Genomic DNA, 20,252 nt, shown 5'->3' on the forward strand with positions numbered 1-20,252 from the left:
AGGTTGTTGAAGTTCGATGCCTCACATGATATTTGCGTAACAATGCTTCCATTGAACGATTGCAAAAATACGTGCCACGATCACTAATGATAACTTTAGAGGTTCCAAACCTGTCAAATATGTGAGTCCTGACAAAATCTAAAACAACCTTAGCATCGTTAGTTCGTGTGGCTTTCGCCTCAATCCATTTGGACACATAATCAACAGCAAGAAGGATATAAAGATTGCCAAAAGAAGAAGGAAATGGACCTATAAAATCAATACCCCAAACATAAAAAATTTCACTTACAAGAATATTCGTTAAAGGCATTTGATTCTTATGATTGATATTACCTGTTCTTTGACATTTCTCACATGATTTGCAGAAGTGATATGCATCTTTAAAAATAGAAGGCCAATAGAAACCACTTTCAAGTATCTTATGAGCCGTTCGTTTTGCTCCAAAATGCCCACCACAAGAATGAGAATGATAAAAAGTGAGAATGAAATGAAATTCATCCTGTGGTACACATCTCCTTACTACTTGATCCACACAAAATTTTCATAAGTAAGGAGTATCCCAAAAATAATATTTAACATCAACTCGTAACTTGTCCTTTTGGGATGTAGACAAACCTGGAAGGAATTCTTTGGTGACTAAATAGTTCACCAAATCAGCATACCATGGTCTTGTAGAGGAATGTAGCACATACAACAGTTCATCGGGGAATGTTTCTCTTATTGTTTCGGTTTGTATATCCTCGCTCCTCAGTCGGCTCAAGTGATCAGCCACATGGTTTTCAGCACCTTTTTTGTCTTTGATCTCAAGATCAAACTCTTGCAAAAGCAAGATCCACTTAATCAATCTTGGTTTGGACTCCTTTTTCTTCAAAAGATACCTTAAAGCTGCATGGTCAGTAAAAACAATGACTTTTGTACCAAGTAGATATGACCTGAATTTTTCAAGAGTAAACATCACTGCAAAGGTTCTTTTTCAATTGTATGGTAATTGCATTGTGCTCCGTCCTACATGCGGGAAGCATAGGCAATAATATGCAAATTCCTCCCTATTCTTTGCCCAAGCACAGTGCCTACCGCATAGTCACTCGCATCACACATTATCTCAAAAAGCTAATCCCAATTTGGTGGTTGGATTATAGGGGCAGATGTGACACGCCTCTTAAGCTCATCATGGGCATCTTTACATGCTTGATCAAACACAAAATCCACTTCTTTGGCTAGTAGTTTGTATAAGGGTGTTGTAATCTTCGAGAAATCTTTGATAAAGCGTCAATAGAAACCTGCATGACCTAGAAAAGAACGAACTTCCTTCACGCATGAGGGGTAAGGCAATGATGAAATAACGTCTATTTTAGCTTTATCAACCTCTAATCCACGTGAAGACACAAAATGCCCAAGAACTATTCCTTGTTCTACCATAAAATAACACTTTTCATAGTTCAAGACAAGGTTAGTTTCAATGCACTTTTTCAAGATCAAAAATAAATTTTCTAGACACTTATCAAAAGAATCACCATATACCGTGAAATCATCCATGAAAACCTTAATTATTCTTTCAACATAATAAAAAAAATACTCATCATGCATCTTTGAAAAGTTGCAGGTGCATTATAGAGACCAAAGGGCATTCTCCTATATGCATATGTACCAAATAGACATGTAAATGTAGTCTTTTCTTGATCCTCAGGATTAATAACAATCTGATTGTATCCACTATATCCATCAAGAAAGCAATAAAAAGACTTACCTGCTAGGCGTTCAAGCATTTGATCCATAAATGGTAATGGGAAATGATCTTTGCGTGTAGCAAGATTTAGCTTTCTGTAATCAACACACATTCTCCATCCACTCGAGATGCGAGTACGAATGCGTTCATCATTTTTGTTTTTCACCAACGTGATTCCGGTCTTCTTAGGCACCATATGGATTGGTGCCACCCATTTACAGTTCGTGATGGGGTAAATGACACCTGCATCTAACAATTTCAAAATTTCAGCTTTCACTACCTCCATCATAGGCGGGTTCAACCTCCTTTGCATTTCCCTTGTTGGTTTTGCATTGTCCTCCAATAGTATGTGATGCATACACATTGAAGGACTAATGCCCTTGATGTCGGCTAAAGTCCATCCAATGGCCATCTTGTGATCATACAACAACTTTATAAGTTTTTCCTCTTGCATACTTGTCAAACCTTTTGCGATGATAACAGGAAGTGTATTGTTGTCGCCAATGAACACATACTTCAAATTATCGGGCAAAGGTTTCAATTCTAGCTCGGGAGCCTGTAAAATAGATGGCAAAAGCTTTTTATGTGAAAGTACTAAATCAACAAAGACATTACCATAGGGGATGGTTTGCAAAGCTTGCAAAGCCAATGCTGATTCATTCACGTTTTGGGGAACACCTATGTGCCTCTCCATCTCTTCTATCTTGGTAAAATCATAGCCATAGCTCAAAGTTACGCTTAATCCATCCTCACAATCAAAATCAAAAACTTGCTGCACACACTTATCAACTTGGTCATAGCATGTGATAGAATAAACATTGCTATAAGGATATTTCATTGCATCATGAAAATTAAATTCAATCTTTTCATCTCCTACTTCCATAGACAAAGTATCCTTACCACAATCAATCTTTGTATTGGCAGTTTTCAAGAATGGTCTCCCAAACAATATAGGAGTGTTGTTTGATGAATCACAAGAATCATGTTCCATATCAAGAATATAAAAGTCGCATGGAATGACCAAACTATCAATCTTGACTAGGACATCTTCTATCACACCAAGTGGATAAACAAAACAACGATCCGCAAGTTGTATTACAATACTAGTTGTATTCAAAGGCTCAAGACTAAGAGAATCATAAACACGTTTAGGCATAACACTAATGGATGCACCAAAATCACATAAGGCCCTTTTAAAACTAGCATTACCAATAACACATGGGATAGTAAACGCACCTGGGTCTTTTTGCTTCAAAGGCATATTCTTTTGAACAACAGCAAATACAACTTCACCCATACTTACCGTTTCGTAACCTTTCAGTTTGAAAGCTCTCTTAGTAGTACACAGCTCCTTCAAGAATTTGGCATACTTGGGAATTTGCTTGACAGCATCAAGCAAAGGAATGTTGAGTTCCACTTTCTTGAAAACCTCTAAAATCTCTTTTTCTTTGTCTTCTTTCTTTGACCTAGAATTTACCTTTGGAGTGTTGGTCGTTGTTTCAGTTTGGGAAGGAGAAGGACGTTTCTTCTTTGTACTCAATTCAGTTTCTATCTCCTCTTCTTCCTCCATCTCAATCTGTTTCGGCCTTTGTCTTTCAAGTTCTTTCCCACTTCACAACATTATTGCACTAACATTCTCTTTTGGATTCAAAGCTTGGAAGGGCAATTTTCCATTCATTTGTGCCTCCAATTTCCCTACACTTGAAGCTACTTGCCCCATTTGCTTTTCCAAGTTATGAATACTTGACCTTGTTTCCTGTTGAAAAGACATGACATTTTGTTGCAAGGTCACAGTGTTAGAAGCCAAAGTTTTCATCATCTCACGAAGATCATCATTGGATGATGACCCCATAACATTGGAGTTTGTAAATGGAGGGGGTTGTCTTGCTTGATAATTCTGTTGGGATTGAAATCCATGGGGATGGAACTGTCGACCTTGATTGCCTTGTTGAGGTGGGTTCCCATAGCGTAAGTTGGGATGATCTCTCCATCCAGGATTGTACGTGTTGGGAAAGGGATCATATTTATGATGTGGCTATCCGTTGAACGCTACATCAACTGCATTAGCATGTTCAATGTAATCTTCTGAGGCATTCACATATCTGAGGCATGTCCTTGTAAGGAAGATATGCTACAAACTTTCACCTGCTGTACATTTCCACAAGCCAAAGAACGCACAAGAGAAGTAAGATCATTAACTTTATTTTCAAGGTTAGAAATACTTACCTCATTTACTCGTTTGTTTGAGAAGTCTCCACGGGTGCCAAACTGTTTCGAGTTGGCTGCCATGTTTGAGATCAATTGGCGTGCAGCCTCGGGTGTCTTATCTACCAATGCCCCTCCACTTGCAGCATCAATGATACTACGGTCAGTAGGCATCAATCCTTCATAGAAATATTGAATGAGTAGTTGATCGGGTATTTGATGATGAGGACATTGAATGCAGAGTTGCTCAAATCTTTCCCAATATTCAGAGAGTGTCTCACCATGAGATTGTCGAATCCCATATATTTCTTTCCTTATGTTGGCAACTCGAGATGCTGGAAAATACTTTTCAAGGAAGATCTTTTTCATGCCATTCCAAGTTCCAATTGAACCTAGGAGAATATAGAAAAGCCATGCCTTTGCTGCCCCTTTTAAAGAGAAAGGGAAAGCTTTCAACTTAACATGTTCTTCATCAACTCCGTTTGGTTTCATGACAACACAAACCATATGGAACTCCTTGAGATGAGTATGAAGATCTTTTCCTGTAAGACCATTAAATGTTGGTAGCAAATGTATAAAACCAGATTTGAGCTCAAAGTTTACATTATTGTCGATGTTTATGCACAATGGCTGATTTCCATGTTAGGAGCAGCAAGCTCCTTAAGTGTTTGTTGTCGTGCAACAGCCATGGTGTTGAGGCGAGCTTCCTTTCGTAACCTGCGTAAAGTTTTTTTCTATTTTGAGATCCAACTGCACTTGACTTTGGTTAGTAGAACGGGTTACTGGCATAAATCATCAAGAAAACTCAAAAGAAACCAACCACACAAGAGATCGAAAACAATGCAAATTGTACGAAAATCCTACGGTAGAAAACTCAAACTGCCTAAACACCCTAGAAAACCACAGAATTTGGCCTCGAAAAGGTGGGGCTAGTGGCCACTAGTCCTGTTCAGAACGTCGTTTCCCTTCAGGAAAAAAAAAGCCGATACCTAATTCCACCAAAAAATCTGTTTTAAACAGCACCGCTGCCATAAGTGAACAGTACCGCCGTAAGCAAAAATTCTGTTTCTCTCTCTTTTTTTTCAAAATAAATAAATAAATAAATAATAATCACAGCAAATAAAAATAACAGTACAAGCACAAGAATCAACTAAAATTACCTCCCCGGCAACAGCGCCAAAATTTGTTGCGATGTCGCGGTCGCACAAATTAATTACCCTAGCTTCAAACACAACACATAAGATAGTATAGAGCAAGTAAGGGGTCGATCCCACGAGGAAGGTTCAAGTCAGATTTTTATGCTAGATGATATGCAATTTGGGGGGTTTTGATTTGTGATGATCTAAACTATGGAAGAAATAAACTAGCAAACAAAATCAATTGAAACCAAAATTTATCAAGAAAACAAACCTTGGTCGTAAGCACACATCCACCAACAGAAATTAGAACCGATCCTTGAAACAAAATTTCAATTTATATTCTGAATTTTTATCTTTTCTTAACATTAGTTAATTAACGGATCTGTCGTATAGCTAACCCTAACCAACAAACAATCACAATGTCCGTATTAATGATTTAGTTCAATGGCAGCCCTAAGAACTAGATAAAGTGATTGATCTCTTGACAACCAAGCTGTCCGCAGCTTGTGTTTCTTTTGTTTAAGTGTTCTCCCTAAGTTTAATAACGTAGTTCTGCCACAATTATCAAGCTTAGTTGCTTCACAAGTTCATATATCACAACTCCGGTTTTGATATCAAACTTAGCAATAGATTGTTCTCAATAATAACTTAGAGTCCGCTCTAACAATTATCAACAACAATCATAGAAAATATGCGTAGGAAAACAATCATACTTATTCATAATATAAACTGAAAATAAAAGGAAGAATAAATCTCACGGTTCTTGAAATTTGAAAGTTTGTTGTGTCCTTGCAACCAAGAAAACGAGCTTAGCCTTGCATATTTATGGAACAACTACTCTTAAAGATAGAAGAAAGCATTATTTCTGGTTTGTAGAAAGGAGAGTTTGTGTTTCTTCACTTCTGGCTGCTGCCTCATTTCTTCCCTCTTTCCCTTCTCTCTTTCTTTTTATATGCTAAGAAACCCTAGTCCCTATTTTACAAAATAGTTCTCCCTTAAGTTGACAGTTAAATTTAAGTACTTCAATAACTATTTTCCTAAAAATGAGAAATAGCCTTGCATTAAATTTCCAGAAAGGTATGGATGTTTGCTTTTTAGTGCCACTAGAATCACTTCATTTCGACCTCTAGAACTCACACTCTACACAAAACATCGACTGAACGTCAAATCTGTCAATTACCTCCAATTTACTCATTTTTGCATCTTTCATCCAAAAGTGCCTTCAAAACATAAAATAAGAAATATCAAGGCATTTCCTATATATAACATAGGCTAAACACTAGTTAAATGTGAGTGAAACTATCGAATAATATGGTTACATCATGAGGCTTATGACAAGTATGCAAAATTGGAAGAAATAATAAAGGCAATTGAAGAGTCTAATCTATATAACCTAGTGAAACCCGTTAAAATGTGTTTAGTATCAAATGTCATAGTTCCGAAGGACTTCTAAGAGCTTGAATTTTTCAAATACACGGGAACACAATGCCTGCTGACTCACTTAAAGGTTTACTGTAATAAAATGGCTCAAATAGTCCATGATGAGAAACTACTTATCCACTTCTTCCAATATAGCCTCAGTGATGCTGCATTGACATGGTACATGAGGCTTAATAACAGTGAGATTTGAGGGTGGAAAGACTTGGTGGGAGCATTTATGAAACAATACAAATTCAATATGGACATAGCTCCATGCATATCTAACCTTTTAATAATGGAGATGGGAAATAAAGAAACAATTTGAGAGTATACCCAGAGGTGGCTAGAGAAGATTGCATTGGTTGAGCCCCTATTATTGGAAAAAGAGAAAACCAATTTGTTTTTCAATACATTCAAAACACCTTTCTTTACCATCTAGCAAATGCCCCTACTCAACATTTCACATAAATTGTGATAGTGGTGGAACAGATTGAGCAGGCCATCAAAGTTGGGAAAATAGTGGATCCAGCTGGAAAGAAAAGATTTACTAGGAAGAAAAATGATGCAGATGTAAACAGCCTTGAAAGAGGGAGCTGTCAAAATTCCTACCAAAAACCTTTCTCTGTATCCAATGTAAGCTTTTCTACCCCTTTCCCTAAAAATCAAACCACCACCCCCAAATAACTAGTAAAATATTCTGAATAAAAGAACTTTTTGCCCTCAAAATGACTTTTAAAGAAACAATAAACAACTTCCCCCACTTCCTATATCATCAGGAGAAATGTATCATCATCTAATTACCATCGGCCAAGTATCCCTCATCCCTGCCTTAACCATGCAACCATTATTCCCTCAATAGTACTAACCCAACCTTAAATGTGAATATCATGCCGATACTCATGGCATAACATTGAGACAAGCTTCACTTTCAAAAGAAAAGTCCTTCAGCTCATCAAAGCTGGATGGATCACATTTAACAAAACACCGAATGTAAATTTAAATCCTCTTCCTAACCATATTTTAAAAAGTGAAATTGTCAATCTTATAGAGATAAAAAGGAATGAAGCAAAGGCCATAAAGATAGCCATGGGTGAGTTATACAGGATGTCAAAACCAGCTCTCAAAATACAATCACAAAAACAAGCTTAAAACATAAGAATGAATTTTGCCTATATCACTAGCACTATAAGCATGACATTGATTATTGCAAAGAATTTCATAGTAAGGTGAAAGTATGATGGCATGAGGATTGTTAAAAATTGACACCCTCGAAGAGAAAACAAAGGTTTTGACCAAGCCTACGGTAAATAAAGGAGAAAATTATAATGTTTTTCCTTATAATTACCACCATTATTGTCCCACCATAGGTCCTGCACTGGTTTTCCATGCTAAAATTGGAAGATTATCCAGAGATGGGAGGTGTCTCGCCCCTGAAGAATTGGTAAACCATTCGAAAATAAAAAGAAAGGACATGATGGATTTACTTAAGACTTATGAGGTTATTAAACCATTGAGTGAGGAAAAAGCCACTGATTTTTTGAAACTAATGAAGTATAGTGAGTATAGCGTAGTTGATCAGCTAAAGAAGACACCAACCAATATTTTTCTGCTATCTTTAATCTTAAGCTTAGAATTACACCGAAACACACTCTAAAAAGTCCTAAATGAAGCCTATATCCATTAAGACATGGCACGGGATTTTATAGAGCATTTAATAGAAAGAATTGATGCAACCATATTATTCGATAGTTTCACCCACATTTAACTAGTGTTTTGCCTATGTTATTTATATAAAGTGCCTTGATATTCTTTGTTTTATGTTTTGAAGGCACTTTTGGATGAAAGATGCAAAAAGGAGTAAATTGGAGGTAATTGGTAGATTTGACCCTCAATCGATGTTTTGTGCAGAGCGTGAGTTTTAGAAGTCGAAATGAAGTGATTCTAGTGGCATTAGAAAGCTAACATCCATACATTTCTGGAAATCTAAGTCAAGAAAAATAAAATAAGGAAGAGCATGGAAATCACATCCTTCAAATTCAAATCTCGCATTCTGCCAATGTTGACGTTTGGTCATCCAAAATTCAATATCTGGAGCTTCAGAAGTATAATTGATGCAAACTCAATTGTTTTGGATTCCTGACTCAAAGGCCTACAAACGTTCCGAATTTCAGCCAAAAATGATGTCATATGAGGGAGATATGAGTTTTCAAAGATGACAACTGAATTCTGCCAGCAAACAGGTTTCATGAAGAAACGAATCCAAATTACATCCCGAAGCATACAAACCGACATCCAAGTTTTTATTTCAGTAATTTAGCTCCTCTAGTAAATCAATCTAGAAGGTCAAGGAAGGCAGCCACCAACCTCAAACCACCAACCTCAAACCACCAACCACAAACCAGCTGCCAGCCACCAGCCGCCAGCATCCTTTACACTACCACCATCTATTGATGTTCACACTTGAACTTTGATTTTTCTTACTTACAATTTGTGTATAAATAAGCAGCTAAGTTTATGCTATTAAGATAGCCAAGAGGGAAGGAAAGAGAGTGCAGTAGAATAAAAGAAAGAGGGGTGGCAGCCATAAGAGAAGAAACACAAACTCTCCCCTCTACAAATCAGAAATCATGTATTCTTTCATCTTTAGGAGTAGTTATTCAATAGATATGCAAGGCTAAGCTCGTTTTCTTGGTTGCAAGGACGCAAAAACCTTCAGGTTTCAAGAACTGTGAGATTTATTCTTCCATTTATTTTCAGTTTGTATTATGAATGACTATGTTTGTTTTCCTATGCATATTTCCTATGATTGTTTATCTTAATTGCTAGAGCGGACTCTAAGTTATTATTGTGAACAATCTATTGCTAAGTTTGATATCAAAATCGGAGTTGTGGTATATAAACTTGTGAAGCAACTAAGCTTGATAATTGTAGAGGAACTACGTTATTAAACATAGGGAGAACATTCGATCAAAGCAACACAAGCAGACAACTTGGTTGTTAAGATTCATGAATTTATCTAGATCTTAAGGCTGCCATTGGATTAAATCATTAGTGCGGACACTGTGATTGTTTGTTGGTTAGGGTTAGTTATACAGCGGATCCGTTAATTAACCAACATTAAGAAAAGATAAAAAATTCAGAATATAAACTGAAGTTCCGTTTCAAGGATCGGTTCTGATTTCTGTAGGTGGATGTGTGCTTGCGACCACGGTTTGTTTTCTTGATAAATTTCAGTTTTAATTGATTTTGTTTGCTAGTTTAATTTCTGCCATAGTTTAGATCATTGCAAATCAAACCCCCTCATTGCATAACGTATAACATAAAAATCTGAACTAGACCTTCCTCGTGGGATCGACCCCTTTCTTGCTCTATACTATCTTGTGTGTTTTAAGCTATGGTAATTAATTTGTGCGACCGCGACATCACAACAAGAATCAAGTCTATTAACTACTTGTATTTCACTGAAGATGAATTTGATCCTAAGAGGACTATGCATAATAAGCCGATATATATCACAATGAAATGTAAAACTTGTATGGTTGCCAAGGTGCTTATAGACAATGGATCCATTCTAAATGTGCTACCAAAACATATGTTGGACCAAATGTTGATCGATACTTCTCATATAAAGCCCAACACCATGACTGCAAGAGCCTATGATGGAATACCAAGGCTTGTCATTGGGAGCATTGATGTTGAATTGGTTATTGGCCCACAACTGTTTTAAGTAACCTTACAAGTCATGGACATTCACCCTTCTTGTACCATGTTATTAGGAAGATCGTGGATACATGCAGTTGGTGCAGTAGCTTCCTCTCTACATCCAAAGGCTTAAGTTTATCATCAATGGAAAATCGGTGACCGTAATGTCTGAAAAGGCTACAACAATTATGAAAAATATGGTAGTTTCGTATATTAAAGCCGAAAATAATACAAACGGTAACCTACATGCATTTGAAGTTGTAAATGTTGAGTGGGTGCCTAAAAACACCATACAAAACACACTAAAATTTCAGAAGCTGCAATCATGAATGCAAAATGCTTTGTGAAACATGAGTTGCCTTTTTAGCATGAAGTAACTTGGACAAAAACAAAGGAAATGACTTAGACAATTCTTTTTTGTCGATAACCTCAGACCAATCAATCGAATCTAATCACTAGTATGCCTAATAAGATAAACATAAGGTAGTTTAGAGCAGTTGATAAAAGATTGGGGTTAGGATTCAAGCCCACAAAGAAGGACTATACAAGGGCGACTGAAATTAAAAGAGAAAGAAGAATTGTTTGGGTTGAGGAAAGAAAGCCTAATGATTTAATAATGAAGATACCACATATCCAGGAAACTTTCCCATGACTAGCGTACGTGATAAGGTTAGGATAAGAGTTGAAGGATTTGGATGAAGGTTTTGTTAGTGCTATAATTATTTGTCTGAAAAAAGCTGAGAAAGTTCAAGAAATCCCTTTGGAGCTATTCTTACCTTAGTTAATGATCAACACACTTGAAGACGCTTTTACAAAAGGTTTTATAAGAAAGCTTGTTGAAATAGAAAAACTAAATAATTGGGAGACTTAAGATATCCTGATTGTCCTAAAAAAGTAATTTCATCCAAGAGTGTTTGTGTCTGATGTGCTTAGTTCATATATGATTTTTATGAGTTTTTACTTCTTCGTTGTTGTTTTTTATATGTTCACCTAACTGATAATTAAGATTCAAGATATCAATTTAGGGAATTTATATGTGTTTAAGCTACCCTTTCAATTTTAATAAGATTATACATTTTCTTTCATCTCTTGCCTTTTGCTTACTTAATTTTAGTTGCTTAGATAAAAACACTTTTCACTTTCAGGTAATCTGAAAATAGAGCCTTGATAAACATGCAAACCTATTGCATTAAGAATAATCGGTAGAATCTTAATAAAAACACAATTGGTATAAATAAGGAAGAGTTTGAAGAAGAAGATATAACGAAATTTAATGAGATGATTGAGTAGTTTGAGAAGGCCTTAAAACCAGTTGAAAAAAAAATTAGAAATGATGGATGTAGACACTAAGCATAAGAAAAAAAATATTAAAGATTGGAATACAGATTGCTGCCAAAGAGAGGGATGGTTTAGTAGCTTTGTTGAAAGAGTTTTCTGATGTGTTTGTTTTGACATACACTGATATACCTGGACTGGATAACAATATTGTGGTACTTGCCTATGATAAATGGATGGAAACCCGTAAAGTAGAAACTAAGAAGAATGAAGCTAGATATCCTGATTAAAGTAATAAAAAAGGTGGGGAAGCAATGAGATGCGAATTTCCTGGAAGTGGTCAAATACCCTTAATAGATATCCAATATAGTGGCAATGCCCAAGAAAGGTAATAAGATCTGAGTGTATGGATTTTAGAGACTTGAATTAATCTAGCTCGAAAGATAACCTTTTCTCCCTTACATTGACATGCTTGTAGATAATGCCGTGAAAAAATCTACTTACTTTTTTATGAATGGTTTCTCAGGTTATAATCATATCAAGATGGCTAAAGAAGATAAGGAAAATACTACCTTTGTTACCCTATGGGAAACATTCTATTATAAGGTAAAGTCTTTTGGTTTGAAAATTGTTGGAACCACGTATCAGCGTGGTAACTCTCTTTCATGAAATGATGCATAAAGAGATTGAAGTATACATTAATGATATGATTGTTGAAACTCTTTGAAAGATTAGAGGAGGTATCAATTAAAGTTGAATCCTATAAAATACACATTTAGAGTTAAATGGGAAGTTATTGGGATTTGTGGTAAGCAATAAAGGAATTAAGGTAGATCTAGATACAATCAAAGTCATCCAAGAGATGTCGATACCTAAGATCGAGAAAAAAGTAAAGGGCTTTCTAGGAAGGGTAAATTTCATATCTCGTTTTATCTCCTAGTTGATACCTACATGTGAACCATCTTTAGGTTGTTAAGGAAGAATAACCTATAAATTTGGAATGAAGATTGTTAAGAGGCTTTTAATAAAATTAAACAATACCTTGTGAACCCACCTTTTTAACATGATGATATAAGAAAAATAGAACAAGTCATTTATTACATCAGCAAAAAGTTCATCGATTATGAAGCCTATTACAATATGATTAAGAAGTTATGCTATGGATTAGCATGGGCACTAAGAGATTGTGCTAGTACATGTTGTACTACACCACTTGACTCATCTCTAAAATTGATCCCCTTGAGTACTTATTCAAGAAATCATATCTATCAAGTCAAATTACAAGATGACAAGTTTTGTTGTTTGAGTACGATATAGTCTACATGACTAAAAAAAGATATAATGGGAAATGGCATTGTAGGCATTAAAGAATATGAACCTTTGAGCTTTAACTTCCTAGATAAAGATGTCCTAACAATTGAAAAAGAAAAGGGGAATAATTGGTGGACCATGTACTTCGATGGAGCTGTGAACGTATGTGGTAATGAAGCAAGAGCTGTCATAATTTTTTTAGATGTTAAACAGTACCCCATCTTGATCAAACTATAATTTTGTTGCACTAGTAATATAATTAAATATGAAGTTTGCACTTATGGCCTAGAAGCTGTTATAAAGATAAAAATAAATAAAGAAGTTGAATGTATATAAAATTCAATGCGGATAATTTCCAAGTAAAGGAAGAATTGCAAACCAAAGATGAAAATTTAAGGCCATGTTAGGAATAACTTTCCAAAGTAATAAATGACTTTAAAGAGATAGATTTTACACTTTTAGGAAGAGACAAAAACCAATTTACTAGTGCTTTAGCAAATTTGGCCTTTATGGTTTATATTGATTGTGGGGATCAAGTACAACCTGTATGCATAAGAATCAGAAATTCCCCTACTTATTATTGCTCAATAGAGGAAGAAATAGATAGGAAACTTTGGTATTATGATATAAAAAAATTTGTCCAGTATAAAGAATATCCCATGAGGGCATCTAAGTCAGACCGAAATACATTGTGAAGAATAGTCATGGATTACTATTTGGATAGGGAAGTTTTATACAAGAGGACATTTGATGGGACTCTTCTGAGATGTCTGAATGAAAAGAACACAGAGAAAATACTACATGAAATATATGAGGGAATATGTGCTACACATACAAATAGACACATAATGATGATAAAAATACAGAGAGATGGGTATTTTTGAATGATGATAGAGAGGGATTGTGTAGATTACATGAGAAAGTGTAACAAGTATCAGGTACATGAAGATAAAATCAATGTGCCACCAGTTCCTTTGTTTAACATGGTGTCACATTGGCCATTTGCAATATAAGGGGTAGATGTCATTGAGCCCATTAATCTGAAAGTAAGTAATGGACACAAATTCATCTTAGTAGCAATTGACTACTTCACTAAATAGATTAAAGCATGTTCATACACACATATGACTCAAAGAGTTGTCAAAAGATTTATTGAGGGAGTTCTGCTAATATGGGCTTCCTGAAAGGATAATAACAAATAATGCTTAGAACTTTAATGGAAAACAATCATATAATTGTGTGCCAAATAAAAGATCAAACACTCAAATTCATCTTGATATAGGTCATAGATGATTGGAGTTGTAGAGGCAGCCAATAAAAACATAAAGAAGATTGACTAGAAGATTGTAGTCACTTATAAAAATTAGCATGAATAACATCCTCATGCTCTTTATGCTTAAAAAATAGCAATAAATATATTGACTGGTGCTACACTCTACTCATTGGTATACAAAATGGAGGCGATTATGCCTCTAGAAGTGAAAATCTCATCGTTGAGAGTACTAATATAGTTTGATTTAGTAAAAGTTGAATGAGCAAAGATAAGATATTTACAATTAAATATGATTAGTGAAAAAAGACTAGCAGTGATTTGCTATCACCAGCTATACCAAAAAAGAATGGTGAAAACACATGACAAGAAAGTCTAGCAAAGAGAATTCAAAAAAGGTGACCTGGTGTTAAGAAAGATTTTACCATTGCCTAATGAAGATTATAGAAAATGGACACTAGATTACTATGGCCTGTATATAGTATTTTCGAGGGGGGCGCTGATCTTAACTAGCATGGATGAGGAAGATGTAATCAAGCTCATGAATTCAGATTTTATAAAAGAATACTGTGTAATTTGTTTTCATCAATAAAACAAAGTTTGACCGAGAATTCTCTTCGTGTATACTCTTCTATCAAATAAACACCCCCTGCAACCTTACATTATCTCACCAGCTCAAAATGTTTTTGAAAAAAAATCTTTTTTCTTAAATGGCTTTTTGGACTTTTGACTGATTTTGATTTAAAAAAAAAGAAACGATATGATGTTTGTTTAAAATAAAATTTTGGCATTTGTTTAAACGATATGATGTTTATTTAAGATAAAAAGGGATTTTGAAAAGTATCATTTACTCAAGTCACTGACATAAGTATATTTAGAAGGATACAACAACAGACAATATTAAAAGAAATCTAAAGTTCTACCCATGACAATCAAGAAGGAAAGGGGCAATTTTGTTTTGAACTCTTCCAGCCAACTATTTTTAAAGTATAGAAAGATTTCCTTAAACCTACAAGGTCAGAAGCTCTTAAATAAGTCACTAAAGGTATAGTGAAAACCATGCAAAGACCTACAAGCTGGCTCAAGTAAGTTGGAAGCTAAAAAATCAAAAGGATTCAAGAAACTCATAAAAAAAGGACTTATATTTCAAAACAAGTAAAATACATATATAAACATTATAAAGATATTTTTAAGCAATTTTTAGGAATTTTCCTCGAAAGCTACTAGAAATCTTCAACAAATATAAACCATCAAAAATTCAGTCCAAAGATAACTAAAAGTGCGTAGACAAAAGAAAATCAAAAGTTGGATCATTTTAAAAGAAGGGAGGCAAAACATCTCATATGAAGATCCAAGACACCATCATTTGTGAAGAATCTTGGATATTTTTAACACATGGTCAGGTTACCCGATCATGAACCACGACCTGATCGATTGAACAAAGACCATTCATAAAGAATCCTAGATATTTTTCATGCATGATTAGGTTATCTGATCACAAACCACAAGCTAGTCACCGAAACAAAGACCATTTAAGAAACATTCTGGATATTTTTCACACTCGGGCAAGTTACCTAGTCATGAACCATAGGTTGGTCGTCCGAGCAGAGACCATTCCTGGAAAATTCTGGATATTTTCACACAAGGGCAAGTTACTCGATCAAGAGCTACGGGCCAATCGCTCGAACAAAGACCATTCATGAACAATCCTAGATATATTTCACGCACGAGCAAGTTACTTGATCATGAACCACGGGCTAGCCACCTCAAATAGAGATTATTCATGAAAAATCCTAGATATTTTTCACACACGGATAGGTTACCCGATCAAGAACCACGTACTGGTTACCCAAACAGATGTCATTCGTGAAAAATAATAGACATGTAGGTTGCCCAATCAAGAACCAAGGGTTGGTCGTCCGAACGGAGACTATTCAACAAAAATCCTAAATATTTTTCACACACAGGCAGATTACCCGATCAAGAATCTCGAGCTGGTCACTCAAATAGAGACCATTCATGAAAAATCGTAGATAGTTTTTAGTTGATAATTATGTTATTTTGTAACATAATCAATGATTTTAGGTTATTATTGATTGTGAATTAAAAAAATTATAATGAAAGAGTTAGTGTTGATTTGAGTTAAATTATGGGTTATATTGAATTATATATAAAATATTAATATTAGCTATGAAATACATGAATTTGTTTGAACATTTTGTCATAATAGTGAAATATGATAAATATAGGTGTTCATTGATTAACGATTATTAAAGTTTTTTTATTTTAATTGTTTAAACAACTAAATTGCTTGATTTTCAAGGCGGTGATCTTATAACACCCTAATGATTAGTACTTAAAAGTGCATTTTTATCAAGGTTCTATATCATCATTTTGCACTTGAAGTATCAATAACTCCTTAACTAAAGCATGTTTTATACTAACATATCTAATAATATAAGATACCTTTAATTTATGGTAAATGTTCATCTTAAATGCAGGCCTATCACATAAATGAAAGAATTGATTGATGAGTTGAAGTACTGAAATTGAAAGGACAGAAAGATGGCCAAACTTAGAAAAGAGATGTTGGTGCAGTCCAAACTGGAACACTGTTCGGTAATTGGGTCATATCTAGAGTTGTAGATCTCAGATTTAGGTATTCCTTATATGGATGGAAAGCTAAGACATAGGCCTACAACTTTCATGAGGAGTCCAAGATTTAACAAGGCCTTTTTTAAGTCCAAATTGTAGCAACAATGAAGAAGTCCGAATCTGTCCTGCATCCCAGACACTATTCAGTGTTCAGCTCATATCTCGAGTTCTAGAAGTCCAAATGATCTCAAATGTTTACCCTGGAAAGATGAGACAATTCCCTAGAACTTTTATGATTGAAGTCTGTTCAAATTATAACGTTATCAATGACATTTTTGGCAGACAAGAAGATAAGAATTGTCATCAAGTCAAGATGTGGCCACTCACTCATCAATTAGTCAACAAATCAATAGTTCCGAATTTTGGCCTATAAAAGGAGGCATTTGCCATGTATTTAGGCATCTTGATGTTCAGATCAAGATCATGCTCTTGCTCTCTCTTTATATTTTGTAATGCTTAAGTTTTGCTTATATTAATTTCTTGCTTATGCTTTTCATTTCCTTTCCTTGTTTATTTATGTTTCTTTCTTTCATTATGTGTTGCTAAGTTAATTATGTCAAGGTGAAAAGGATACACTAATGGTGTAAGAATAAGTATAATATAAACTTAACATGGACCTTAATGTTGGATACTAACATGCTTTATATTTGTTATCTTGTTCACTTTTAATACTTTGCTTGTTAAATGGTTAATCTAGATTTATGTTGTATAACACTTGGTACAACAAATACTTGGTACTTTCATAGCCCATACTGTATGGTATAACCGACACCTGAGCTATGAAAGGAACTTGATTTGTTGTTAACATAAGTTATAATCATGAATGCCTGACAACATTTACAAGTATTAGCATTATTCGAATAAGATAACTAATGTAATCATGTTAACAATTTATAATTTGATTGGAACCTCCTTTGTGTGTGGTTTCCAATTGAATAAAAAAGGTTTATACTATACTTGTTTGAAATACCATTAATGGATCCTCTAACCTTGACATTTGTTGTTATCATTGTTTAATCCTTACGTTAATCTTTCATCTCAAAGTTCTCATCAGCTTCTTCTTCTTCATCATCTTTATTATTATCATTATTAATAGTATTATTGGTATTATCATTATTACTACTACTACTAGTATTATTATTATTATTATTATTATTATTATTACTATTGTTGTTGTATTATTGTTGTTTATAATTTATACAATTAACCTCCATGTGGTTCGACCCCGGTCTTGCCGGGTTATTTATTACTTCGACACTCCTACACTTGGGAGAAGACATCAATCTTTTGGTCGTGTCACCTAACAACATTCTTTGATGGAGTTTCATGAGCGTGTCTGCCTTGTTGTTATCAATGCTGGTTTTTATGAGATCAATTAGTTACGTGGTAAACATCTTGACCTTGCATTGATTGCAGCTTTGGTTGAGCGATGGAGGCGCAAGATACATACCTTTCATCAACATGTTGGTGACATGACACCCACACTCCAGGATGTCGCTATTTTGACCAGTCTTCTGATAAATGAAACCCCTTGTGGTAGGACGTGGAGGGTTGATTGATAAAGATGTTTTATGTGATCATCTATTAGGATGAATGCCTTTAGCCAATGTTTATAGGGGGAATGCATCAAATTGACATGGTTCGACATAAATTTTAAAACCCCCCAGCAGATGCGATAGAGGACCAATTGATTATATATGCTCAGGCATACATATTACATATTACATATGTTTAGAGGTTTTATATTGTTAGCATTATAGTACCGTTGTTCTTTCTAACACTGTTTGAGGATTTTCGATCCATTCCTAATTGCAGCTAGGGATGGGACATACTTGCATATCTATACCGATAGCTATGTAAACATGTCTAAAACAAAGAAGACAAATTATAAAGTGTCTACTATTTCTTCAAGTAAAATTACTTTAAATTAATTGATAATTAGAATTAATTACATTTTAAATACTAAACTATAATTATCAATGTTGATTAATATAACTCTAGTCATGAGAGCATATTCATATTAGGTGTCCAGAGAGCTGAGATAATAATATGTTTGACATTGTCACTCAGAAGCCATTATCCATTGGTTCTAGGTAAAAAAATATACTAACTTTGTGGCTTGTCATGTCAGATAATATGGGGCTAGACATTTCAAGGTAAATCTCACTCGTGTCAATGAGTTTTACAAGGATGAGTTGGATGCGTTACAACCACATCAAGTATGCGTTACAAATGTATTGAATTTTTTTTGTTATTTGAATCTGAATTATTTATTTTTGATTTGTTATCTAATATAAGTCTTTCATATGTTTTGATAGGTTATATGGATATCATATACAAAGGACTTGATACTTTCAGCTTCGCCTATATGTCGTGAGGGATCTTACCTTTGGTTAGCACGGGTCTCATTGTATTGCTTTAACATTGTTGATATACATTGTCCAGATTGGGTAATGCAACAATTTGGATTATCTCAACATATACCAGTATGTTGATATTGGTGACGAGCTGTATAATATTAGTTGCCAAGGTAAGCGCGAGGAGAATTGGTTGGTGATTCATGCAACTTACTTAGATCTATGAGAAGCTAAGAGAGATCGTATTTTTAAGGAGTGACATCTGATAATTGATGTAGATACTTAAATGAGATGGTATATGTCCATTATGCACCGTTTTTGTCCATGCAATCTGATGTATTATGTGTCCCGACATCTAAGACAAAATCAATTGATATGCAATATTGTTTTACATATAACATTTATTAAATACCGGATTAATGTTATTATGGATGATGTCTACTAATTGGTTTTTAATGTATGTATATAGATTTATTATTTGGTATTGGAGGCTCGAGAAGTAGCGATAGTTATCCATGAATGTGTCGATGAGATGATACCTATTGTGGCCAATATTACATTCAATTTATATCAATGTAGACTTAAAGAGGTTGGGCAAGCTGAGCATCTTAAAGTGGCATTAATGGAAGATGGGATTGATTATCGTGGGAGTGTTAGGGATGCAGGCTCATCCACAAGCATTCCAGGTCAATGCACGAGCTAGGATGATATTGGTCCTCGTCACACCTATATGGATATTACAAACTCGTCCTCGAGTTGAACAAGTTGGGGTAATGCTTCAAACTTGTCCACGAGTGCTCTAGACCCTTCTATAAGCTAGGGCAATTATTAGATATAGTGCATGTTATTATATATTATGAGAATTATGAATAGATGTATAGTTAGTTTAATTTTAATAAAATATTATGTTATGTTAATTATTGGTTTAATTTTGTTACTTATGAGTGAAGATGTTATGTGTTGTTTATGTGAATTGTGTAAAGATACTAAAAAAGTGGCTATTTAAATTGTATGAATTGTAGGTTTTTTGGGTAAGGAGTTAATGACAGCAGAAACTATCCTAGGGTGAGTCTTTTAATCAAGTCACATATAGCATTTACGACTCTTGAGTCACATATGAAAAACATGATTATCAAGTGACATATGATATCTCTAACTCAATCAAGTTGCTAGACCCCTAAATATTTTTTCCA

The 20,252-nt window shown here is 34.6% G+C and overlaps 1 non-coding gene across 1 annotated transcript; it reads left to right on the forward strand.

The window, feature by feature from the left end:
• The first annotated feature begins 4,145 nt into the window (after positions 1-4,145).
• Positions 4,146-4,252, forward strand: LOC112323920 (small nucleolar RNA R71). The gene has a single exon (XR_002977465.1). It is a non-coding gene; the product is annotated as a small nucleolar RNA R71 (small nucleolar RNA).
• Positions 4,253-20,252: the final 16,000 nt, after the last annotated feature.

This window comes from Populus trichocarpa, chromosome 13 (genome assembly GCF_000002775.5).
Source record: "Populus trichocarpa isolate Nisqually-1 chromosome 13, P.trichocarpa_v4.1, whole genome shotgun sequence".
NCBI classification, from domain to species: Eukaryota; Viridiplantae; Streptophyta; class Magnoliopsida; order Malpighiales; family Salicaceae; genus Populus; species Populus trichocarpa.